General features: G+C 45.9%; 1 long non-coding RNA gene across 2 annotated transcripts in view; it reads left to right on the forward strand.

The window, feature by feature from the left end:
* LOC106008909 (uncharacterized) overlaps positions 1-18085 on the forward strand; it is a 58540-nt gene that overhangs the window by 3557 nt on the left and 36898 nt on the right. For both annotated transcript variants that reach the window (XR_015453226.1, XR_015453225.1), the window contains one exon: positions 7285-7375. This is a non-coding gene — a long non-coding RNA (uncharacterized LOC106008909). The remainder of the gene's footprint in view (positions 1-7284; positions 7376-18085) is intronic.

The following is an 18085-nucleotide window of genomic DNA, read 5'->3' on the forward strand; positions in this document are numbered from 1 at the left end:
CTGATGGGGCGAAATAAAGAAAATGCAGCATGGATGTTAGCACGTTTTGTAAACACTTTGGAGGAGTTGAGAGGGACGATGTCTGAGACTAGCTAGGAAGTGGAAACGTCCTCTCTCCAGGGTCCGCAGGGAGCTCCTGGAGGCTTGGGATGTGTTCCTGGGGATCCCCGCCCGCTGAGTTGCTCACATCTCCCAGCAAAGTGAAGTAGGAATCTAGTTCCAGCTGCCAGGGAGATCATTTTACAGGTAAAATTGAGAGAAGCGAGGGGATTTGCTTTAAGGTCATGCTTGCGAGTGGTGGAGAGGATGGGAGTTGGACTCAAGATTCTTCAGTCTCTGAAGGTGCTCGCCTTCTGCACCAACGCTGCCCGGCTTTGCTCCCTCATGGATTTAGGTGCTTCTCAGAGCCATCCAGGCAGCTAGGCTGTCCCTGGTTTGTTTGCAGGGGACTTTTGGCCTTTAAAATCCTACTCCTTGTTCTCACCTGGGCCAGCTGTCTACCTTCCTCTTCAGGAGTGCTGAAGGGTGTCCTACCCCTTGACATAACAGAGAGGCAAGACTCCTTTGGGGACTGCTTTGATCGCGCAAGCACATTTTCCCCGTTAGTGCAGATCTAATTACTGAGGCACAGACATAGGGCCTGTCTGGCCCTTCCTCTTGCTTGCCCCCAGACTGCCTTGAACTTGTGTACATGGCCAGTGAAGACTTAGAAAAACCCCTCAGGGGTCTGCCACATACCCATCTATAGCAGGAAGCGCCGTTGGAGAGAGTGTGATAAGTAAGAAGGGCCCTGGACAAAGGAGGTCACCAGCTAGTAGACAAGGGAAGGGCTTTCCTGCAGGAAGGAATGGTGTGCCCAGTGGCCTGGAGGAGTGAGCAAAGGAGGAGCCTGTCTGGCCCCTGCGGATGTGCCAGAACTCTCCTTCATTGGAGCCTGCTGACAGTCATCAGGGAGACAGGAGACCCAGGGGAAAGATTTTTCTGAGCTCTTTGTCTGCAACAGCACTTCCAGTTTTATGTGACTTTAAAGGTATCATTCATTTATTCAAACATATTTATTGAGACACTGGGGAGTAGGATGTATGAAACACAGCTGTCCCCAGGGACAGGCTGGGGCAGCCCACACCAGCTGACAGTCCCCTTCCATAGGAAGAGGTTCCTATAGGCAACAGTGACTCACTCAGTAGGGCTCTGGACCATTTTCCCTGCTGGTCCAGGCCAAGGGCACTGTCCCAAAGTAAATATTACTAATGATATTGGTGTCACCCAGTCCAGCATGATGTCACTAGCAGCACAGTCTCTATAGTTACATCATAAAATGAATTTTAATTTCTCAAGATGTCCTAACCATTCATCAAATGGCTATCTCTAGAACATGGGACAAAGGAGGATTTATTGACAAATACACACAGACCCCACTAAATTTAAGGCCCAGAGCCAGGAATGTGACCCTGAAGAGTAGCCAGATGTTACTTTTCTCCTTGCTGAGACAAAATACCTGACACCCAAAGTTAAGGGAGGAAAGGTTTATTTAGCTCACAGTTTGTGGAGGTTTCAGTGCGTAAGTGGCTGGCTCCAAGGCAGACTGGCAGGGAAGAGAGGCATCGCAGAGGACAAACAGCTCACAGCTGGCAGAGGGCAGCAAAACAGGAGGCACGAGAAGCAGCAAGCAACAAGCGACAAGTGACAACTCTAGCCTTTTTCTGCCCCTTATATTTTATCACACCTGGGGTGGGACACCCTTAATCCTACCCAGAACTATGCCAAACCAGTGGACTAATTTAGTAATCACACACCCTTTGCCCAGCATCACACACTCCAGATCCAGCCACCTCTGTAAAGCTCCACCTATGACCGCATGAGGCTTTAGGGGACAGCTAGACACAGGCCATAACATCAGACAAGGTCACTGCCCTCCAGGAGTTTGAGATTCAATAGAGGAAAGGGGTGAGGAGCCATGTGCCATGTGAGAAGAGGAAAAGGGAGTTGGAAGGGATAGATTCTCAAGGGGGCAGGGAGTCAGGAGTGACAGTGACACTCTGAAGTGTCCTGGATCAGGTACCCGGTCTGTGTCAGGCCTGTGCCCAGAGCTTGACCTCCTTGACCTCAGTTTTCACAGCAGTCCTTTAGGTGACGAGGACTGTTTTGCCCACCAAGTGACACAATCACATATATGAGTTTTGCAAATGAGTTTATTCACAGGGTGGCATGGAGGTGAGACCCCATGTCTCAAGTCTGCTTCCACAAGAATAGGGTTTGGGGATATTTATGGGATAAAGAATCAGAGCCGGGCATGGTGGCACATGCCTGTAATCCCAATACCTGGGAGACTGGGGCAGGAGGATCGTGAGTTTGAGACCAGCTGGACCACATATTGAGATACCTCCTCAAAACAACTAAAAACCATAAAAATCCCAAAGGAGCAGAGTGCTGTGACGCATGGGGAAAGTCGTCAGTGATCTGCACATGTGTCATCCAACTTCATGGCTCTTGATGGGACACGTGTTCAGAAAAAGGTGGCATTAGCGTGCTCTCAGGGTGGAGTTTTCAAACTTCTGACTTCAAAACATCATCCATTGGATATCTGAATAGACTCAAGTGGAGAGTGGTGGTTTTAACAAAAACAGCCTTTGAGTCCCTAAAAGGACCTATGCAACTGTTATCATCACAACCAAAACATCAGAGGTATTGGGGCCAGGGATTTAGCTCAGTGGTTCCACTGCCTGCCTCACAAGTGCAAGTTCCCAAGTTCAATCCCCGGTACCAAAAAAAAAAAAAATCAGAGGTATTATCTACAGCAGCACTAGTGGGAAACTAATAACATATAGCTCAGCTACATGACCTCCAGACTTGGTGATTTTTAAAGCCAACTAAATTCAAGTAACTGAGGGAGAGCGTGAGGGTTGGGACAGGAAGAAGTAGAATGCAAAGGTTGGTTAGTTGAAATGAGTCCAGGCCAGTTGGGTTTGTTGACTGTCATGTTAGTCACTTTCCTGTTGCCATGACAAAATACTCAACACCTGTAAATTACAGATGTTTATTTGGCTTATGGTTTCAGAGGGTCCAATCCATGCATGGTCAGTTGGTTCTCTACTGATAAGTATAGCACTCCATGGTCACCTTACCAAAGCCTCACCTCTGAACACATGAGACCTTTGGGGGACATTTTAGATCTAAACCATAACAACTGGTAATTGTATCAAAGTTAGGATTCTATTCTTCCATGGAGTTGTAGAGACTGAAGTATTTTTTTGATGGCTCTATTCCTGAGAATGGCTCCGGGTCTTCCTGAGCTGCTTCTGAGCTGCAGAAGATACATACTTACAATTGCAAATCCTTTTAGTAAGTGCCCAGCTGATGGTTTTCTATGGAGCAAAGGTTTTGGCCCAGTGAAACTGGAATTCAGGGGTGATTTGAGCAGGAACTTGAAGAGGGAGCAGGGTTGCTCCAAGCGGAGAAGAGGGATCACTTTGGGGAGAAACACCCACATGGACACCATAGGGGTGCCTAGCCAGCCCTCAAACCAAGGAATGACCTACAGTGAGGCTCCAGGTTTCTGCTGCTTGGCCAGAATGGGCCTCAGAGGTGAAAACTGGATTGACATTACTGCCTGCAGGGTGTTGTGAGCCCAGGGCTAAGCCATCAGGGTCTCAGGGGACAGAAATTCTGGGGAAAACAGAGAGGAATCAGAATGGGTACCTTTAGACATAGGCTTTATAAAATCCATCAGATTACTCTTTGATGAAATTCAGAGATAAAGCTCAATCTGTACATCACATACAAATGTGTCTCATTCCTGTGTAAGCCCTGTTTTCTTGAGTTATATAACATTATCTGTAAACCAGCATGACTGTTGTTTCTTCCTTCTTGTTTTGGTGCTAGGGCTCAAACCTAGGGCCTCTGACGTACTAAGGATGCACCTGCTAATGAGCTATATCTGCAGCACCAATTCTTAATACTTGAGCTGTTATGTGCCTCCTGAGTTTCTGGGAAGATCTACTATCCTGGAGGACACTGCCCAGGAAGCCAATGGGAACTTTGGTAACTGGGGGCCAGGGAGATAATGAATAGGTGAAGTGGGACTCGGTATCTCTCCCTCCTTTTCTGAGTTTTTAGAAAGTCAGAGGAGGACTCCTTCTTCATAGGGAGGTCTTGGCCCTCAGAGGAGCAGGTGTCATTTAACTGTTTAGATTTGACAGATTAAAACTGATGAAAGACAATTTGTGTGACATTCTGAGCAGAAGAGAACACATAGAGCAAACTTTCAGTAAAGCAAGGAAATTTGCTGGGTGTCAGGGGGGCCCTGCCCCAGAATCCTTTGGTGTAGATGAGATGGGGAGGCGATGCACCCTGTCAAAAGACAAGATCACAAGAGAGTTAATTATTAATCTAGTTGGCTTCTACTTTAAACAATTCATGATGGGGTAGCTTCCACTGTACAAAATAAAACGAGAGCTCCTGCTGGGGCAGTAGCAGCTCCTGGAAAAAGGAGTCAGAATAGGAAAAAAAAAAAAAGATTATCATCGGGTTACTTTGGTTAATTTTTTGGAAAGGGTTAAAGTGAGGAGACTTGCTTTGTTGACTCAGGTAGACTGGACTCTCCTTTTTTTTTCCCCAGGAAAAACTGGTCTATTTGGGATCTATCTTCTTCCTTAAAACTTCAGTCAGACTCTATGGCGTTTAGTCTGAGTGACTCCACGTTGTTGGTGCCTGGTTTGCTGAAGCCTAGTGCAGGGACTCAATTCAGAACAAATAGTTTTCTATAATTTTTGTTTAACAACTCCTAAGAGATGGGCATGGTGACACAGATCTATAATCCCAGTACTCAGGAGGCTGAGGCAGGAAGATTGCTGCAAATTCAAGGCCAGTCTAAACGACACAGCGAGACCCTGCTTATAAAACAAACAAACAAAAAACTCACCTCAAAACAAAATAAAACACCTCTAAGAATTTAGAACCTTAAGGCATGAAATGACATGTGTGCAAATTGTCCCAGACTAGGTGTATTAGTCACTTTCCTACCACTGGGACAAAATACCTGATACCCACAACTTAAAGGAGAGAAAAGGCTTAGTTTTGGCTCATGGTTTCAGTGAACTCAGTCTATGGTTCGCTGGTGTCAAGGCAGACATGGCATGGCAGAATGGCATGGTGGAGGAGAGCTGCTCACTGCGTGGCAGCCAGGAAGGAGAGAGAGAGAGACAGGAAGGGAGAGAGAAAGAGAGAGAGGAACATACCCTTCCAAGTCATGTTATTATAGACAGATAGGGCTAGGCCCTTGAGAGAGTCAGGGCAAAGGTGAAACACACCACAACTGTGGCCGGAGATGTATCTGTGGGAGACCAGGCCTCAAGATAAAGATGAGATGACCAGGCCTGTATACTTCCTCAAAGGACAAACACTGGGCCTAATGAAGTCCAGATAGACATCAGCCACCTCGGTGGGTGACCAAAGACCTTTGGACCCATTTCCTAAAAGTCTTTGTTCTTTCCATCCACACTTGGTACATGACTTGTTTCCCAATTGGACCACTATTACCTAAGTGATTGTACTTGTAACCTTATTGAACGATTATAGCTGTAACCCATGTTTTACTCATCTGGGTTTTGCTCTACAAAACTCCCCTGTAAAGTGGGTCCCCAGCTACCTAATCAGGACCTCTCCTGCCTCTCAGGAGCTATCCTATCAATAAATATTTTCCTACTCTTAACCTCTGTTGTTCCTAGAATTCATTCTTTGATTTTTAGAGAACATGAGCTTGCCGTATCAGACATCTAACAGGTTGGGAGAAAAAATATTTTCATATTTAATTTCCTGTATCATATCCTGTATCAGTATCTCCAGTGACTCGCCCCTCTGACCACGCCCCACCTCCAAACAGGGCGGGCCTTGGGCTATGTGTGTTACTTAAAGCAAAATGACTGTGTATGATGGCTTCATCAATCACTAAGATGCCCTCTTTCCTATCTGTAAAATGGGAACAATATTCATAGGTTGCTCTGTGGAGAGGAGGGCAGATGTGGAAATGCAGTGTGCTGCCCCGTGGAGAATTTGTACAGCTGTTACGAGATCAGGGCCCATCCAGCAGGTGTTAGGCAGACCTCAGGCTGTGTATGGAAAATCCCTTCTCAAGTGTTGCATGAGCTTAATCCAGTCTTCTGGCCCGCCCTCCCAAAGTTGAAGACATTTTGAACAAATTTGCATGTTACTTTCAATAAGCCTCTAATTTCCAGAGTCAAACCAAATGCTCTCTGGAAAATATCTTCAAAGCTTACTGCTCATGAACTGGCTTGTCTGAAAGATGGAATATTTTCCCAATCAATTTAATAGCATTCTGGATTAAGAGAGAATAACTTTACCCTGGGACGGACAGAGATCCATGTGCAGACCGGCCAGGTCTCACTTGATTTTGTTTCTTTTTAGAACAAGTTTTTGGTCTCTGTCCTCGGGTCTTTTTCCTCCTGTGTAGCCTGTGCCCTGACTAGAATGTGGCCTCCTCCAGGGCAGGGCCTGAGTGTCCTGCGCGCCTCTGTCCCTGCAGGGTGGCACTGAAGTACAGCCGTCTGAGGCTGTGGCTGGAAAGGGGAGAAGGGGTTTGGGGGGAAGAGGGCTGGCTTAGGTCCTGGGGGAAAAACGGAGACAAAGGAACCAAGCTAGACAAGAGAAGTGGAGAGGCAGTGGATATTAGTTCACTAGTTCCTTCTGGCGGACTTTACAGCTGGTTTCTATGGTGACCAGAGATGATTAGATTAGAAGTCACCTGCTCCTTGGCTTCAGGCTTTCATAAGGTCAGTCTCACATCCCTGCTCTTTTCTTTTTTATCTTCTTTGTGCCTTAACACCCCCTCCCCTCACTTCTCAGTTGTGCTTATCGCTAGCCTTGGGGTTGAACACTGGATTCTGGAGGCTGATGTTTTGCTGGGTCCTCTGGGAGCAGTAGGATCGAGGTATGTGGAGAGAAAATGTAGTCTCCCAGTTAAATTTGATTTCAGATAAGCACAGACACATGTTGGCTAACAACAAACATACAGTTCTGAGAAATGGGTCATTGGGCACATCATAGACTACTTACATAAGTCAAGAGAGAGACAAGGTCCCTAATATGATATAACCTTACAGACCACTGTTGCACACACAGTGTGCCTTTGGTTGAAAGGTCATTGTGCGGCACACGATTGTATTAAGCATGTCCCTAACATTTCTTAGGACACACTATTAGGAAAAAATGATCCATTGTTGGTCTAAAACTCAAATTCTACTGGATATCCTGTATTTTATTTCTCAGTTTGGCAGCCCTGCTAGCCTGGCATCCAATTCAGTGCTCCTGCTCAGAGAGGGTGAACCAAGACTGGCTGAGTTCAATTGCTGTGTCTCAGGTAAATATTTTTTTGAGTAAGGTGTTAACTAAGTTCATGATATTTCCCTCTTCCTTCCCTCCCTCTTTCTCTTTCTTTCTTTTTTCTTTTTGCAGTACTGGGGATTGAACTCAGGACCTTGTGCTTATGAGACAGGTACAGCACCACTGAGCTAAATCCCCGGCCCTATTTCTTTCTCTCTCTCTTTCTTTCTTTCTTTCTTTCTTTCTTTCTTTCTTTCTTTCTTTCTTTCTTTCTTTCTTTCTTTCTTTCTTTCTTTCTTTCTTTCTCTATCTCTCTCTCTTTCTCTCTTCCTTCCTCCCTCCCTCCCTCTCCCTGTCTCTTTTCTTTCTTTCTTTGTTCTTGACTCTAAATTGGTATCAGTAGTCGGGTGTGGTGCTGCACACCTGTAATCCCAGCACTCAGGAGGCTGAAACAGGAAGATCACTCAGTTCGAGTCCAGCCTGAACTACATAGCAAGACCCTGTTTAAAAAAAAAAAAAGATATCAGTACCCTTGGATGTAGACCTCACTTGGGAATTCCAGGATCCTGTGTTTAACTCTTCTGATATGGATGAAGGAAACCACCCACTCCAGTAGGCCAGGGCCTGGTATCTGTAAAATACTCTGAGACCTAGACAGGTTGAGGACCTTCGTCTCCTTCACATACAATTTCAGGGCATTCCTAGATCTGAGGAAGCCCAGACATGGGTTCCCCAAATTATCCTCACCCCTGAGATAATTTCTCATCTAGTCCAATGCGCTCACATTTCAGAGTAGGAAACCCAGGCCTAGAAAGAAGGTGACTTATCCAGGTCAACAAGATGTGACTTGTGAGCTGTCATACTCTGTGTGTTTATTTATTTGGCATCAGTTTTATTCAGTTAGTTTAAATAGACTAATAATTAAAAATTCACTGGCCTTATGAATGCTATGTTACATTTAAAGCAATACAATCTTTGAACAAATAAACTATAAGAAGATATTTTCATACTAAAGATAACAGGGGAAACACTTCAAAACATTGTTATAGGCAAAGATACTTTGGATTGGACCTCCAAGGCAGAAGTAACGAAAGTAAAAGCAGACAACTGGGATTGTACATTAAACTAAAAGGTATCTGTGCAGCAAAGGGTCCACAGAGTAAAGAGGCAACCTATAGAATGGGAGAAATTATTTGTAAAGTATCCGTTTGACAAGAGATTTATATAAGGAATTGAAAAAGCTGAACATCTTTGGGGGGCCGGGGATTTAGCTCAGTGGTTTCACCGCCTGCTGCACAAGCGCAAGGACCTGAGTTCAATCCCTGGTACCAAAAAAAAAAAAAAAAAAAAAAAAGAAAAAGAAAAAGCTGAGCATCAAAAGCCAAATAATCCAATTAAAAATGGGCTAAGGATCTGAATAGAGAGTTCTCAAAAGAAGACATGCAGATGTCCAATAAGTGTATGAAAAACAATTTCCCAGTACCACTAATCTTCAGGGAAATGCAAATAAAAAAATCACAATGAGATATCATTTCTGTCTCTTCTCAGAATGGCAATCATCAAAGAAGACAAAATTAACATGTTGGTGAGGATGTGAGAAAAGGAGAACACACTTATACACTGTTGATGGGAATATAAATTAGTACAGCCATATGGATAACAGTATGGAGATTCCTTAAAAAAACTAAAAATAGATCTACCATATGGTCCAGCAATCCCACTACTGGGTACATATCCAAAAGAAATGAAATCATTATACCAAAGAGATATTTGCACTCTCATGTTTATTGCAGCCATCTTCACAATAGCCAAGATATGGAATCAACTCAGATGTCTATCAACAGATGAGTGGATAAAGAAAATGTGGTCTCTATACACAATGGAATATTATTCAGCTATAGAAAGAATGAAATCCTGTCATTTGCAGCGTCATGGATGGAATTGGATGGAGGTCATTATGTTAAGTGAAATAAGCCAGACACAGAAAGACAAATACCACATGTTCTTACTCATTGGTGGAAATTAAAAAGTCAATTTCATAGAGAATGGAATGGAATAGCTGTCTCTAGAGACTGGAAAAGGGAGAGGAGGAGAGGAAAAAGTTAGATAAGGGGCACTGAAACACAGATAGAGAGGAAAATTAGTTCTGGTTTTCACAATCTATGATGTGTTTTAAGTGACTAGAAAAGAATATTAAATTCTCAGCACATGAAAATGACTAGTGTTTGAAGAGATGCAAGTGCTCACTCCCCTGTATATATTGAATTAAGCATAGTGTAACCTATAATGTGTACATCTTATGTCCCAGTTTTTTAAAAGATATTTTTGAAGTATTTGGAAGAAATCGAACATGCTCTGGGTAATGAACTGTTGCTTATTTTATTAACTGAATTAGTTTTCTATTGCTGCTATAACAAACTGCCACAGCATTTTGACTTAAAACAGCACATAGTGTTTGTTACTGTGCAGTCCTGGAGGACAGAAGTCTGCCTGCCACAGTCACTGGGTTAGAATCAAGGACGAGGCAGAGCTGTGTTCCTTCTGGAGGCTCGAGGGGAGGATCTGTTCCCTTGCCTGCATTCCTCACTCCCTGCCCCACCTCACCCTGACCTTTGCTTCTGTTGTCACATCTCCTCTGATTCTGATCCCTCGCTGCATGGAACCTGATCATAATGTGGACTCTCCTTGGATAACCCAAAATACTCTCGCCATCTTAAGATCCCGAACCACATCTCAAAGTCCCTTCTGCACATAAGGTCACTTATTTGCAGGTTTTGGGAATTAGGACATGGACATCTTTGGGTGGCCATCATTCTTCCTATTACAGTAAATGTCATGTTGAAAAAGACCTTCGCTGTTAGAGAATGAAGTAATTTTATGTGAGATGATTTGCTTTGAAATACTTTAGGGCTGGGGCTATAGCTCAGTGACAGAACATGTGTTTAGTATTTGTGAGGGTTTGAGTTCAATTCCCAGCACAACAGCAAGCCTGTAGAAAAAGAAACAATAATACAGGAATGGCAGGAATTTGATTGTTGAAGCTCAGTTATGGGTATAGAGAAGCTCATTGTATGATTTTCTCTAAATTTTTTGCATGTTTGAAATTTCTTAAATTAAAAAATAAACATGCAATATTTATGATACTGGTACATGGGTAAATGAATAACTTTCAAAATAACAGTACAGAAATAGACCCACATACAAGCAGAACTTTAGTAAATACAAGTGGGGCATTTCAAGTCAGTGGTGATTATTTAAAGGGCATTTGGACAACTGGGTAGATATCTGTAAAAAATAAGTTTGAATTTTTACCTTTCCCCTTAAACTGAAATATATTCTAGGTGGATAAAAGATTTGACTGGAAGAAAAAAATTAAATCAAAATTCCTAGAAGAAAATATCTAAGAGCCATTTTTAAAAAGCTGTAATAGTTCTGGGGTAGGAAAGGCCTTTCCAAGCATGATCCCAAACCTTGCATGGGGGAAGAAGTACACACACACAATCAAATCAAGGATATGAGATATGATTAAAAAGTATGGTGAGTATTTAAAAATTTATCACTTTATTATAGTAAAAGACACATTGCCATTAATTACCCTCAAACCCCTCCCCCTTCAAACACACTCATCCTATCAATTCTTCCCACTTTCTGAAGCAGTTCTGGAACTCCTTTTTATATCTTTATTTGTGCTGTAGTGGTTGTCTTGATGTCCTGAATCAACTCAAAATGTTTACCTTTCATGATCATTTTTTTTTTTTGTATTGGGGATCGAACTTGGGACCTTGTACTTTCGAGGCAGGTGACGGAACCACTGAGCTAAATTCCGGCCCTCATGGTCATTTTGACTTTGGGGAAGAGCCAGAAATCTCACGTGCTAGACCTAGTGAATAAGGTGGTTGAGGACACACCGTAATATTTTTATGAGCCTGCCTTCCTGTTGGATGACGCTTGGCAGTAGCATCCACCATACATGTTTTTTTTTTTTTTGGTACCAGGGATCGAACTCAGGTCCTTGTGCTTTCGAGGCAGGTGGCAGAACCACTGAACTAAATCCCCGGCCCCCTACCACACATGTTTTTAATCATACCTTGTAAAGACACTCATGAAATAGGACTTCCAGAACTGCTTCAGGAAGTGGTAAGAAAGAAGTGTATTTGAAGTGAGGAGGAGTATTTTGAGGGGGATTAATAGCAATGTGTCTTTTACTGTCATACATTTAAAATATTGAAACAGTATTTTGATCACACTGCATGTATGATAATTGTGAAAAATATTTGAAACTCAAATATTGAAACTCAGAGAGCTAATGTCCTTGACATATAAAGAGGTCTTAAAAATAGACATTTCTTCAAAGGTGATATACAAATGGCTAACAAGCATGTGATAATTTTCTCAATTCTTAGGGAAATGTAAATCAAAACTACATGTATACCACTTCATCTCTTCTGGGATGGCTATAATTGAAAAAGGACAAAAATAGCAAGTGTTGGAGATGATATGGAGAAATCGGAACCTGTATATACTGCTGGTTAGAATGTAAAATGGTAGCTGCTTTGGAAAGCAGTCTGATAGTTCCTCCAAAGGTAAAGGTTAAACATAGAGTTATGGTAAGACCGAGCAATTCCACCCTGAGGTATCTACCCCAGAGAAATGAAAGCGAAGGTCCACTCAATATGGCTACTTAAAAACTTGTTCAGAAATATTTATGGCACCATTATTCATAATAGTCAACAAATGAAAATAACTCAAATGTCCATCAGCTGGTAAACGAATAAACAAAATATAGTATATTCATACAACAGAATATTAACTACAATAAATAATGAAGTACTCATGTATGCTACAATGTGGAAGAACCTTGAAACTATTAAGTTAGGTGAAAGAAGTCAGCCATAAAGGACCACATATAGCAAGATACCATTGATATGATGTGTCCAGAAGAGGCAAGATTGTAAAGAGAAATCAGATTACTGGTTACTTGGCCCTGGGGATGGGTATTGGAGGTGGGTCAGGGTGAGGAGTGCATGCTAATGGACTGAATTTCTTTTGAGGGGAAGAAGTGATCTAAAATTAGATTGTAGGGATGGTTGCACTACCTTGTGAGAATGCCACAGTCACTGAATTGTATACTTTATGTGGGTGGATTTCAAAAATTCAATACAAACAAAATCGTAAACACAAAAGGAACATGGCCAATGAATACAAACAGATGATCCATGGAAAAGGAAGTACCTCGTAGGCCCATGAAAAGATGGTCAATATTGCTCATAAAAAGAGAAATACATGGACTAGGAGTATAGCTCAGTGGTAGAGTGCAAGCCAGGTCCTTGGTTTTGATCCCTAGCACCGCAGAAAAAGAGAGAAATAAAAATTAAAAATACAATAAATACCATTTTCACCCATTTAAATGGGAAATTTAAAACAAAATGTGATAGTGTGATGTGGCCAGGCTGCAGGGAAATTCTGTATATTGATGGTAGAAATCAAGAGAGTGTGACCCCTGAAGAGGGCAATTTTTTACTATGAAAATCACACACCCTCACCCTGTGACTCCACGTGGAGCTGCTATGTGCCTCTGAACTATTTTCATCTAGATTTGTTTTACACGCGCTAACGCGGCCCTACATACCTAAACTCTTATTATGTTGGGTTTTCTGGTGCATGAGATCAAAACGAATCCCAGCTGGTAATTCCAGCAAGCCTACTTCCAGGAACTTATTTTACTGTTATAGCAATGGATATTGGGAACCAAATAATGTCCATCAGCAGGAGAGTGATTAAATAAATCATGGTGCCTCCAGATACTGCCACACAGGGCAGGGTAGTGCTGTTTTACACAAGAGTGAGGGTGCTCTTTATGAGCTAATGTGCAATGACTTCCTTGGTGAGGTGTTAAGAGCCCTGTGAATCATATGCTACCATGTGTGTAAAAATTAAAATATAGAGAGAGCTTTGTATAGTGCGGCACCTGCCTATAATCCCAACACTCTGGCAGGCAGAGGCAGGAGGGATGCATTTTGAGCTTAGCTGGGACAACTTAGTGACTTAGCCAGAACTTGTTTCAAACTAAAAAGTAAAACAAAAAAGGTTGGGATGTAGCTCACTGTGAAGGCTCTGGGTTCAAGACCTAGAACCCAGAAAAAAAAAGTGTATCCTTGTAAATTTGCAGAAAATTGCTGGCTGGGCAAATGGTAGTGTTGGAAGTTGTGGCCTCCAGGACCTGGGGCTGGGCTCCTTTCTCCCAGGAGCCCCCAGCCTCCCAGCTGGGCCCTGAGTGTCAGTCCTCAGGAGGGAACGTCCTCAGGAGAGGCACCATCAGTAGAAACTGGTAATTGGGTGGTGGAAGGCTGGGGTCAGACTCCCTTCTCACTGCAAAGCTTTGTGTCTTTTGTATTTTCTTCCATGTGCACATTTATCTATTCAAAATGATAAACAGCATAAAGGATGCAGGGCCAGGAATACTGATCATCCCAAGAATGAGACACTTCTTTCACTTCACAGCTACAGGTATTGAGAGTTGGTTTCAGACCGGCAGCTTCCTGAAACCAGCGAAATTAGGGGAGCATGGTTTTGCTGCCCAAGAGCTGAGGCATGGTCCTGGAGACGATATTGATTGATGATGGATTGATTGATTGTACTGGTATTGAACCCTTCTCGATGAGCTACATTCCTCATCATTTTTTGTTTTGAGACAGGCTCTCATGAAGTTGCCCAGGCTGTGCTTGAACTTGTGATTCTCCTGCCTTAACCTCCCAGAGTGCGGACGGGATTCTAATGTGTGGCTTTAGATTTTACCCTCTTGGGGTGGGGGTGGGGGGCCTGGATCATATGACCTCTAAAGGCCTCCCAGATCCTAGGCTTTGTTCCAGCAGTTTGGCTGCTCCAGGTTCATTAGCCGCTAGATGGCGGGCTGACCCTGCTGCTAGAGGAGAGAAGCCGCTGGAGCGCATCCTGCTTTTAAAAATGACTGTGGGCCACCTGGGGGCGGGGGGGATTTAACACCAAAAGGCAAACTCCCCATAGCAGCAGTATCTTGAGCATTGAAGGGTGCATGGTTTAGGGAGATGCAAAATAACAAAAATAAGTGTTGAGGCCTCAGCTTCTCCAGGGATCTGATGGTGGAGGACAGTCAGATGTCCTCAGGCAGGACAGCAGGACCTCAAGCCTGTGGGAGATGTCAGACTCCCTGTCATTGGCTGAGGCAGAGGACCTCAAAGGGCTGTGGAATTAGGGGTAGGCAGGTTCTTTGGCTTCTTCAGGCCTCAGCTTCCCATCTGTGCAGTGGGTAGAATAGTCATAGCTACCTTCTGGGGTAAATCTGTCAAATGTGGTTGGCTGTAATTCCTTTGCTCGTCTTTGTCCTGGACACATGGAGAACTCAGTAAATGTAGCTACTGTGCTTGTACAGAATGGGGGTGCTGCCTCTACCAAGGATGTCCTCCAGCTGGGAGGCTGGAGGGCCCCAGGACCTGGAGGCCGCAGCCTCAAACACTACCATTCTAGAGAAATTTCCCAGCTGGCTAACGGAGATGTTCCCCAGATTTTCCTTTTTATGGGGACACGTGTGGAAAGTACTGCATATCTTTGCTTAAAAGCGGTTCTGTGTAAGTGTTACAAAATGTAAACGCTATGGAATAAGAAGGGAGGATGGCCTTTTAAAGAAGTTTTTAGCCAAAGCCGACATTTGAAGCTGCTGGAAACCACTAGGGCTGTTAATGTGTAATGTTTAGCGATTCAGCAAAATGACCTTTTCTCCACAGCAGAAGGGCATTAGTGGGGAGGGGACGGGCGGGGAAAGTGGAGGGGGGGAGGTGAGCGGCTGTGTGGGAGCCATGACAGCTGGATGCCTCTGTCCATGGCTCTGGGGCGGGGGTGTTCTCAGTGAAAGGGACACTTTTTCGTTGCCACATGAAGGGGCTATTTGTGCCCTACTGAGGTTATACCTCCCAGAAATGGCTCCTTCTCAATCCACCCAGGGGTCATATCAACTTGCTTTGGCCCTGCTAGGATAGGGTAGCCATTGGTTTCCTTTTTCCAAAATAGACTCTAAACCTTTCTTGAGAGCAGCAGATCTCAGTCTTTATTTTCCAGATTAGTGCTCGCAGAACATTTCTGTTAAAATGCACTTCTCAGTGCCCGTTACCCAGCAGTTCTCCAGGAATGTGGCCAGCCAGCTGGTCCTGGCAGGCAAGGACCAAATCAAGCTGTCTCAGCAATGTCTGATGAGGTCCATCTTTGCAGGGCAGGGGCGGGGGATAGCTCAGGAAGATCCCGGAGCTTGGGTTGGAGCCAGCCAGCCAAGAGTCCACGGGGTGCTGGCTGAGCAGATGCAGGGCACATTCCCACCCCAAAGCAAGTAGCAGCGGGGCAGCCTAGCCTGGAGGGAGGCAGGAGGCAGGCGGGGTGGAAGGATGCTGCTGTTTCAGTCAGACTCTGCTCCCTACCAGCTGGGTGACCTTAGGCCAGAAGCTTCCCCAAGCCCTCACCTATAAATTAGGGACAGTAATTTCTGCCTTGCACAGTGCCTGACATCTGGCAAGTAGAGTAGTGACTGTTCTCTCACATTAGATCATTTGTACTTGGCTCCCAGGGGCATGGCTTCAGTTTCTGGTGCTGGGAGACAGGGAACTGGGTGGGCTAAGCCCATGCCCCTCTGACAGCGCCCTAAGCACTTTCCTCTTCCTAAGGGCCTCCCTAGCCAACCTGGCCAGGCCTCTCCCTCATTCTCAGTCTCTGTGTTCCGAGCAGCTAAAAGCAGCCTCCTGAAGGCTCCTAGGTCCTTATCAGACCTTATCAGACCTCTGTTTCCTCATGGGGGAGGGAGCCAGGCTGAGATGATTTCAGGTTTCCTTCTAACCCCGGCCAAACAGAGCTTGTACGATGATTGGCTCTGCCCGTGCTAACAGAGGCAGGGATGGGGGCGGGGGGGGGCGCTTCCGAGTTCCTTAGCTGTTAGGTGGTGGGGAGCTGAGTGGACAGGTGGAGCCTGGCCCTCCCCAACCTCAGCACCTCAGCAGGTGTTGGCTTCTTCTTGCCCCGGGGGCAGGGGCGCTGGGTCCTGGGGTCCCGGGAGTAACTGCCAGGAAATCTAGTCAGTGGGCTGGAAGTTGCTGGTGCAAACATGAGGCTGAGGTGAGCCAGGGAGACCCCGCCTGGGGTTCTGACGAGCTTCCCCCTTCTCTGCTGAGCCACAGGCTCTTCTTGGCCTCTGTGCCTGCAGGGGAGTAGCTCGCCTTGCCAAGCAAAGGGTCTGATCCCATGCCCTGAGGTTCCCCCACCTGTGCTGCTGCCCTGAGAGAGCTCCTCATCCAGACAGCTGGTGCCATCAAGATCCCTCAGGAGCCAGCGATGCCAGTGAAATGTTCCGGAAAAGAAACCCCATGCTCTGTTCCTCTGCTCTGACTCTGTCCCTGGCTCCCTGTTGCCAGGGGGCTAACACCACTAAGCATCCTACTCCAGTGGTCTCTCTGAGGTCTCCCTTCCACCCGCTCTGCTCCCTTTCTCCTTCCCATCTCCTGTGCATGTCTGTCATGGATGCCTGCCAGTGTAGGTGCCAAGGAGGTGGACACAGCCCGGCCCACGGCCCTCTCTGTGCCCTTCTCAGAGGAGAGCCTGAGCTCTTCTCACTGCTGTGGCTCCCTCTGAGAACCCGCCCCCATTTAGCCTTTTCCCTGGCTCATACCTGTGACATGCTATACCCACCCCTGCAAGGCTCAGTCCAGGGCTGGCCCGCCCCATCCGTGGAAGCCTATGTCTCAGCTGGCACCTGGCCCACTTTACCCTGGCTTCCATTTCTGTGTAGAGCTCAGCCAGCTCTGTGAGCACATGCAGTGTGCAGGCAGGAATGGCCCTGGCAGGTCTGCCCCGGGGCCTAGCTTCTGGCACTGGAGGTGACTAGGGGGTCTCCTTGGGAAGACACTGGACCCATCCAGGAGTGCAGGTCTGCCTGGCTGGACCCAAGGGTGCTTCCTGGCAGCCAGGTCTGGAGGGGCACAGCCAGGCCTCAAGGGGGACATCTGGGGTGTGAGGCATGGGGGTCTGCAGAGTCCCTGCAGTTGGCCCAGGCTTCAAGTCCTTGGAGAGGGGCCGGGCCACAGAAGGATGGCTCAGCAGCCCACCAGAGAGCACCTTAGCGAGCGTCCCACAGTGTGTGCTGAAGCTGCTATCGGAGTGTGGCCCTAGGCGAGTGGAGTGTGGCGACTGTGCTCATGCCCTGTACTCTGCAGCCCCAGCAGCGGGATGGACGGCCCACCTGTCCCAACTACTGGGTTACTGTAAAAGAAGACGAGTCACCCCCTTCCCCAGAGCTCCAGCCCTGAGCAGCAGGTGGCAGGAAGCCTGGACTCAGGGCACCCTGCCCATCCCCCCACCCCGGCCATGTAGTCACAGTGCAGGAGCTGAGGAGGTGAGTGATGGCCACTCCGTAGTGGGTTCCATGGTGTGAGACTCTTTGGGACTCCTGAAAGGAGCTAAGAAACAGCCAAAGAAGTGTCTCATGGCTTCTAGGGACTTCCTGTCTTTCCCTGCTTAGTAGGGCCTAGGGGACCCTGTCTCACTGGCACAATCACAAGTTTCAGGTCGCCTCCTACCCTATGCACCTGTGGATCCATGTGTGGCTTGGGCCAGCAAAACGCTGTGGGGGCCCCAGGGTGCTTGTTACACCCACACACCACGATACACATCTAGCTTGGGCGGAGCTAGTGACACCGTACTATGGCAGCCTGCGTGGGATTGGCAGAAGTTGACC

This window comes from Heterocephalus glaber, unplaced genomic scaffold (genome assembly GCF_053883595.1).
Source record: "Heterocephalus glaber isolate CG9 unplaced genomic scaffold, H.glaber_assembly_v1.0 deba00001457, whole genome shotgun sequence".
NCBI classification, from domain to species: Eukaryota; Metazoa; Chordata; class Mammalia; order Rodentia; family Bathyergidae; genus Heterocephalus; species Heterocephalus glaber.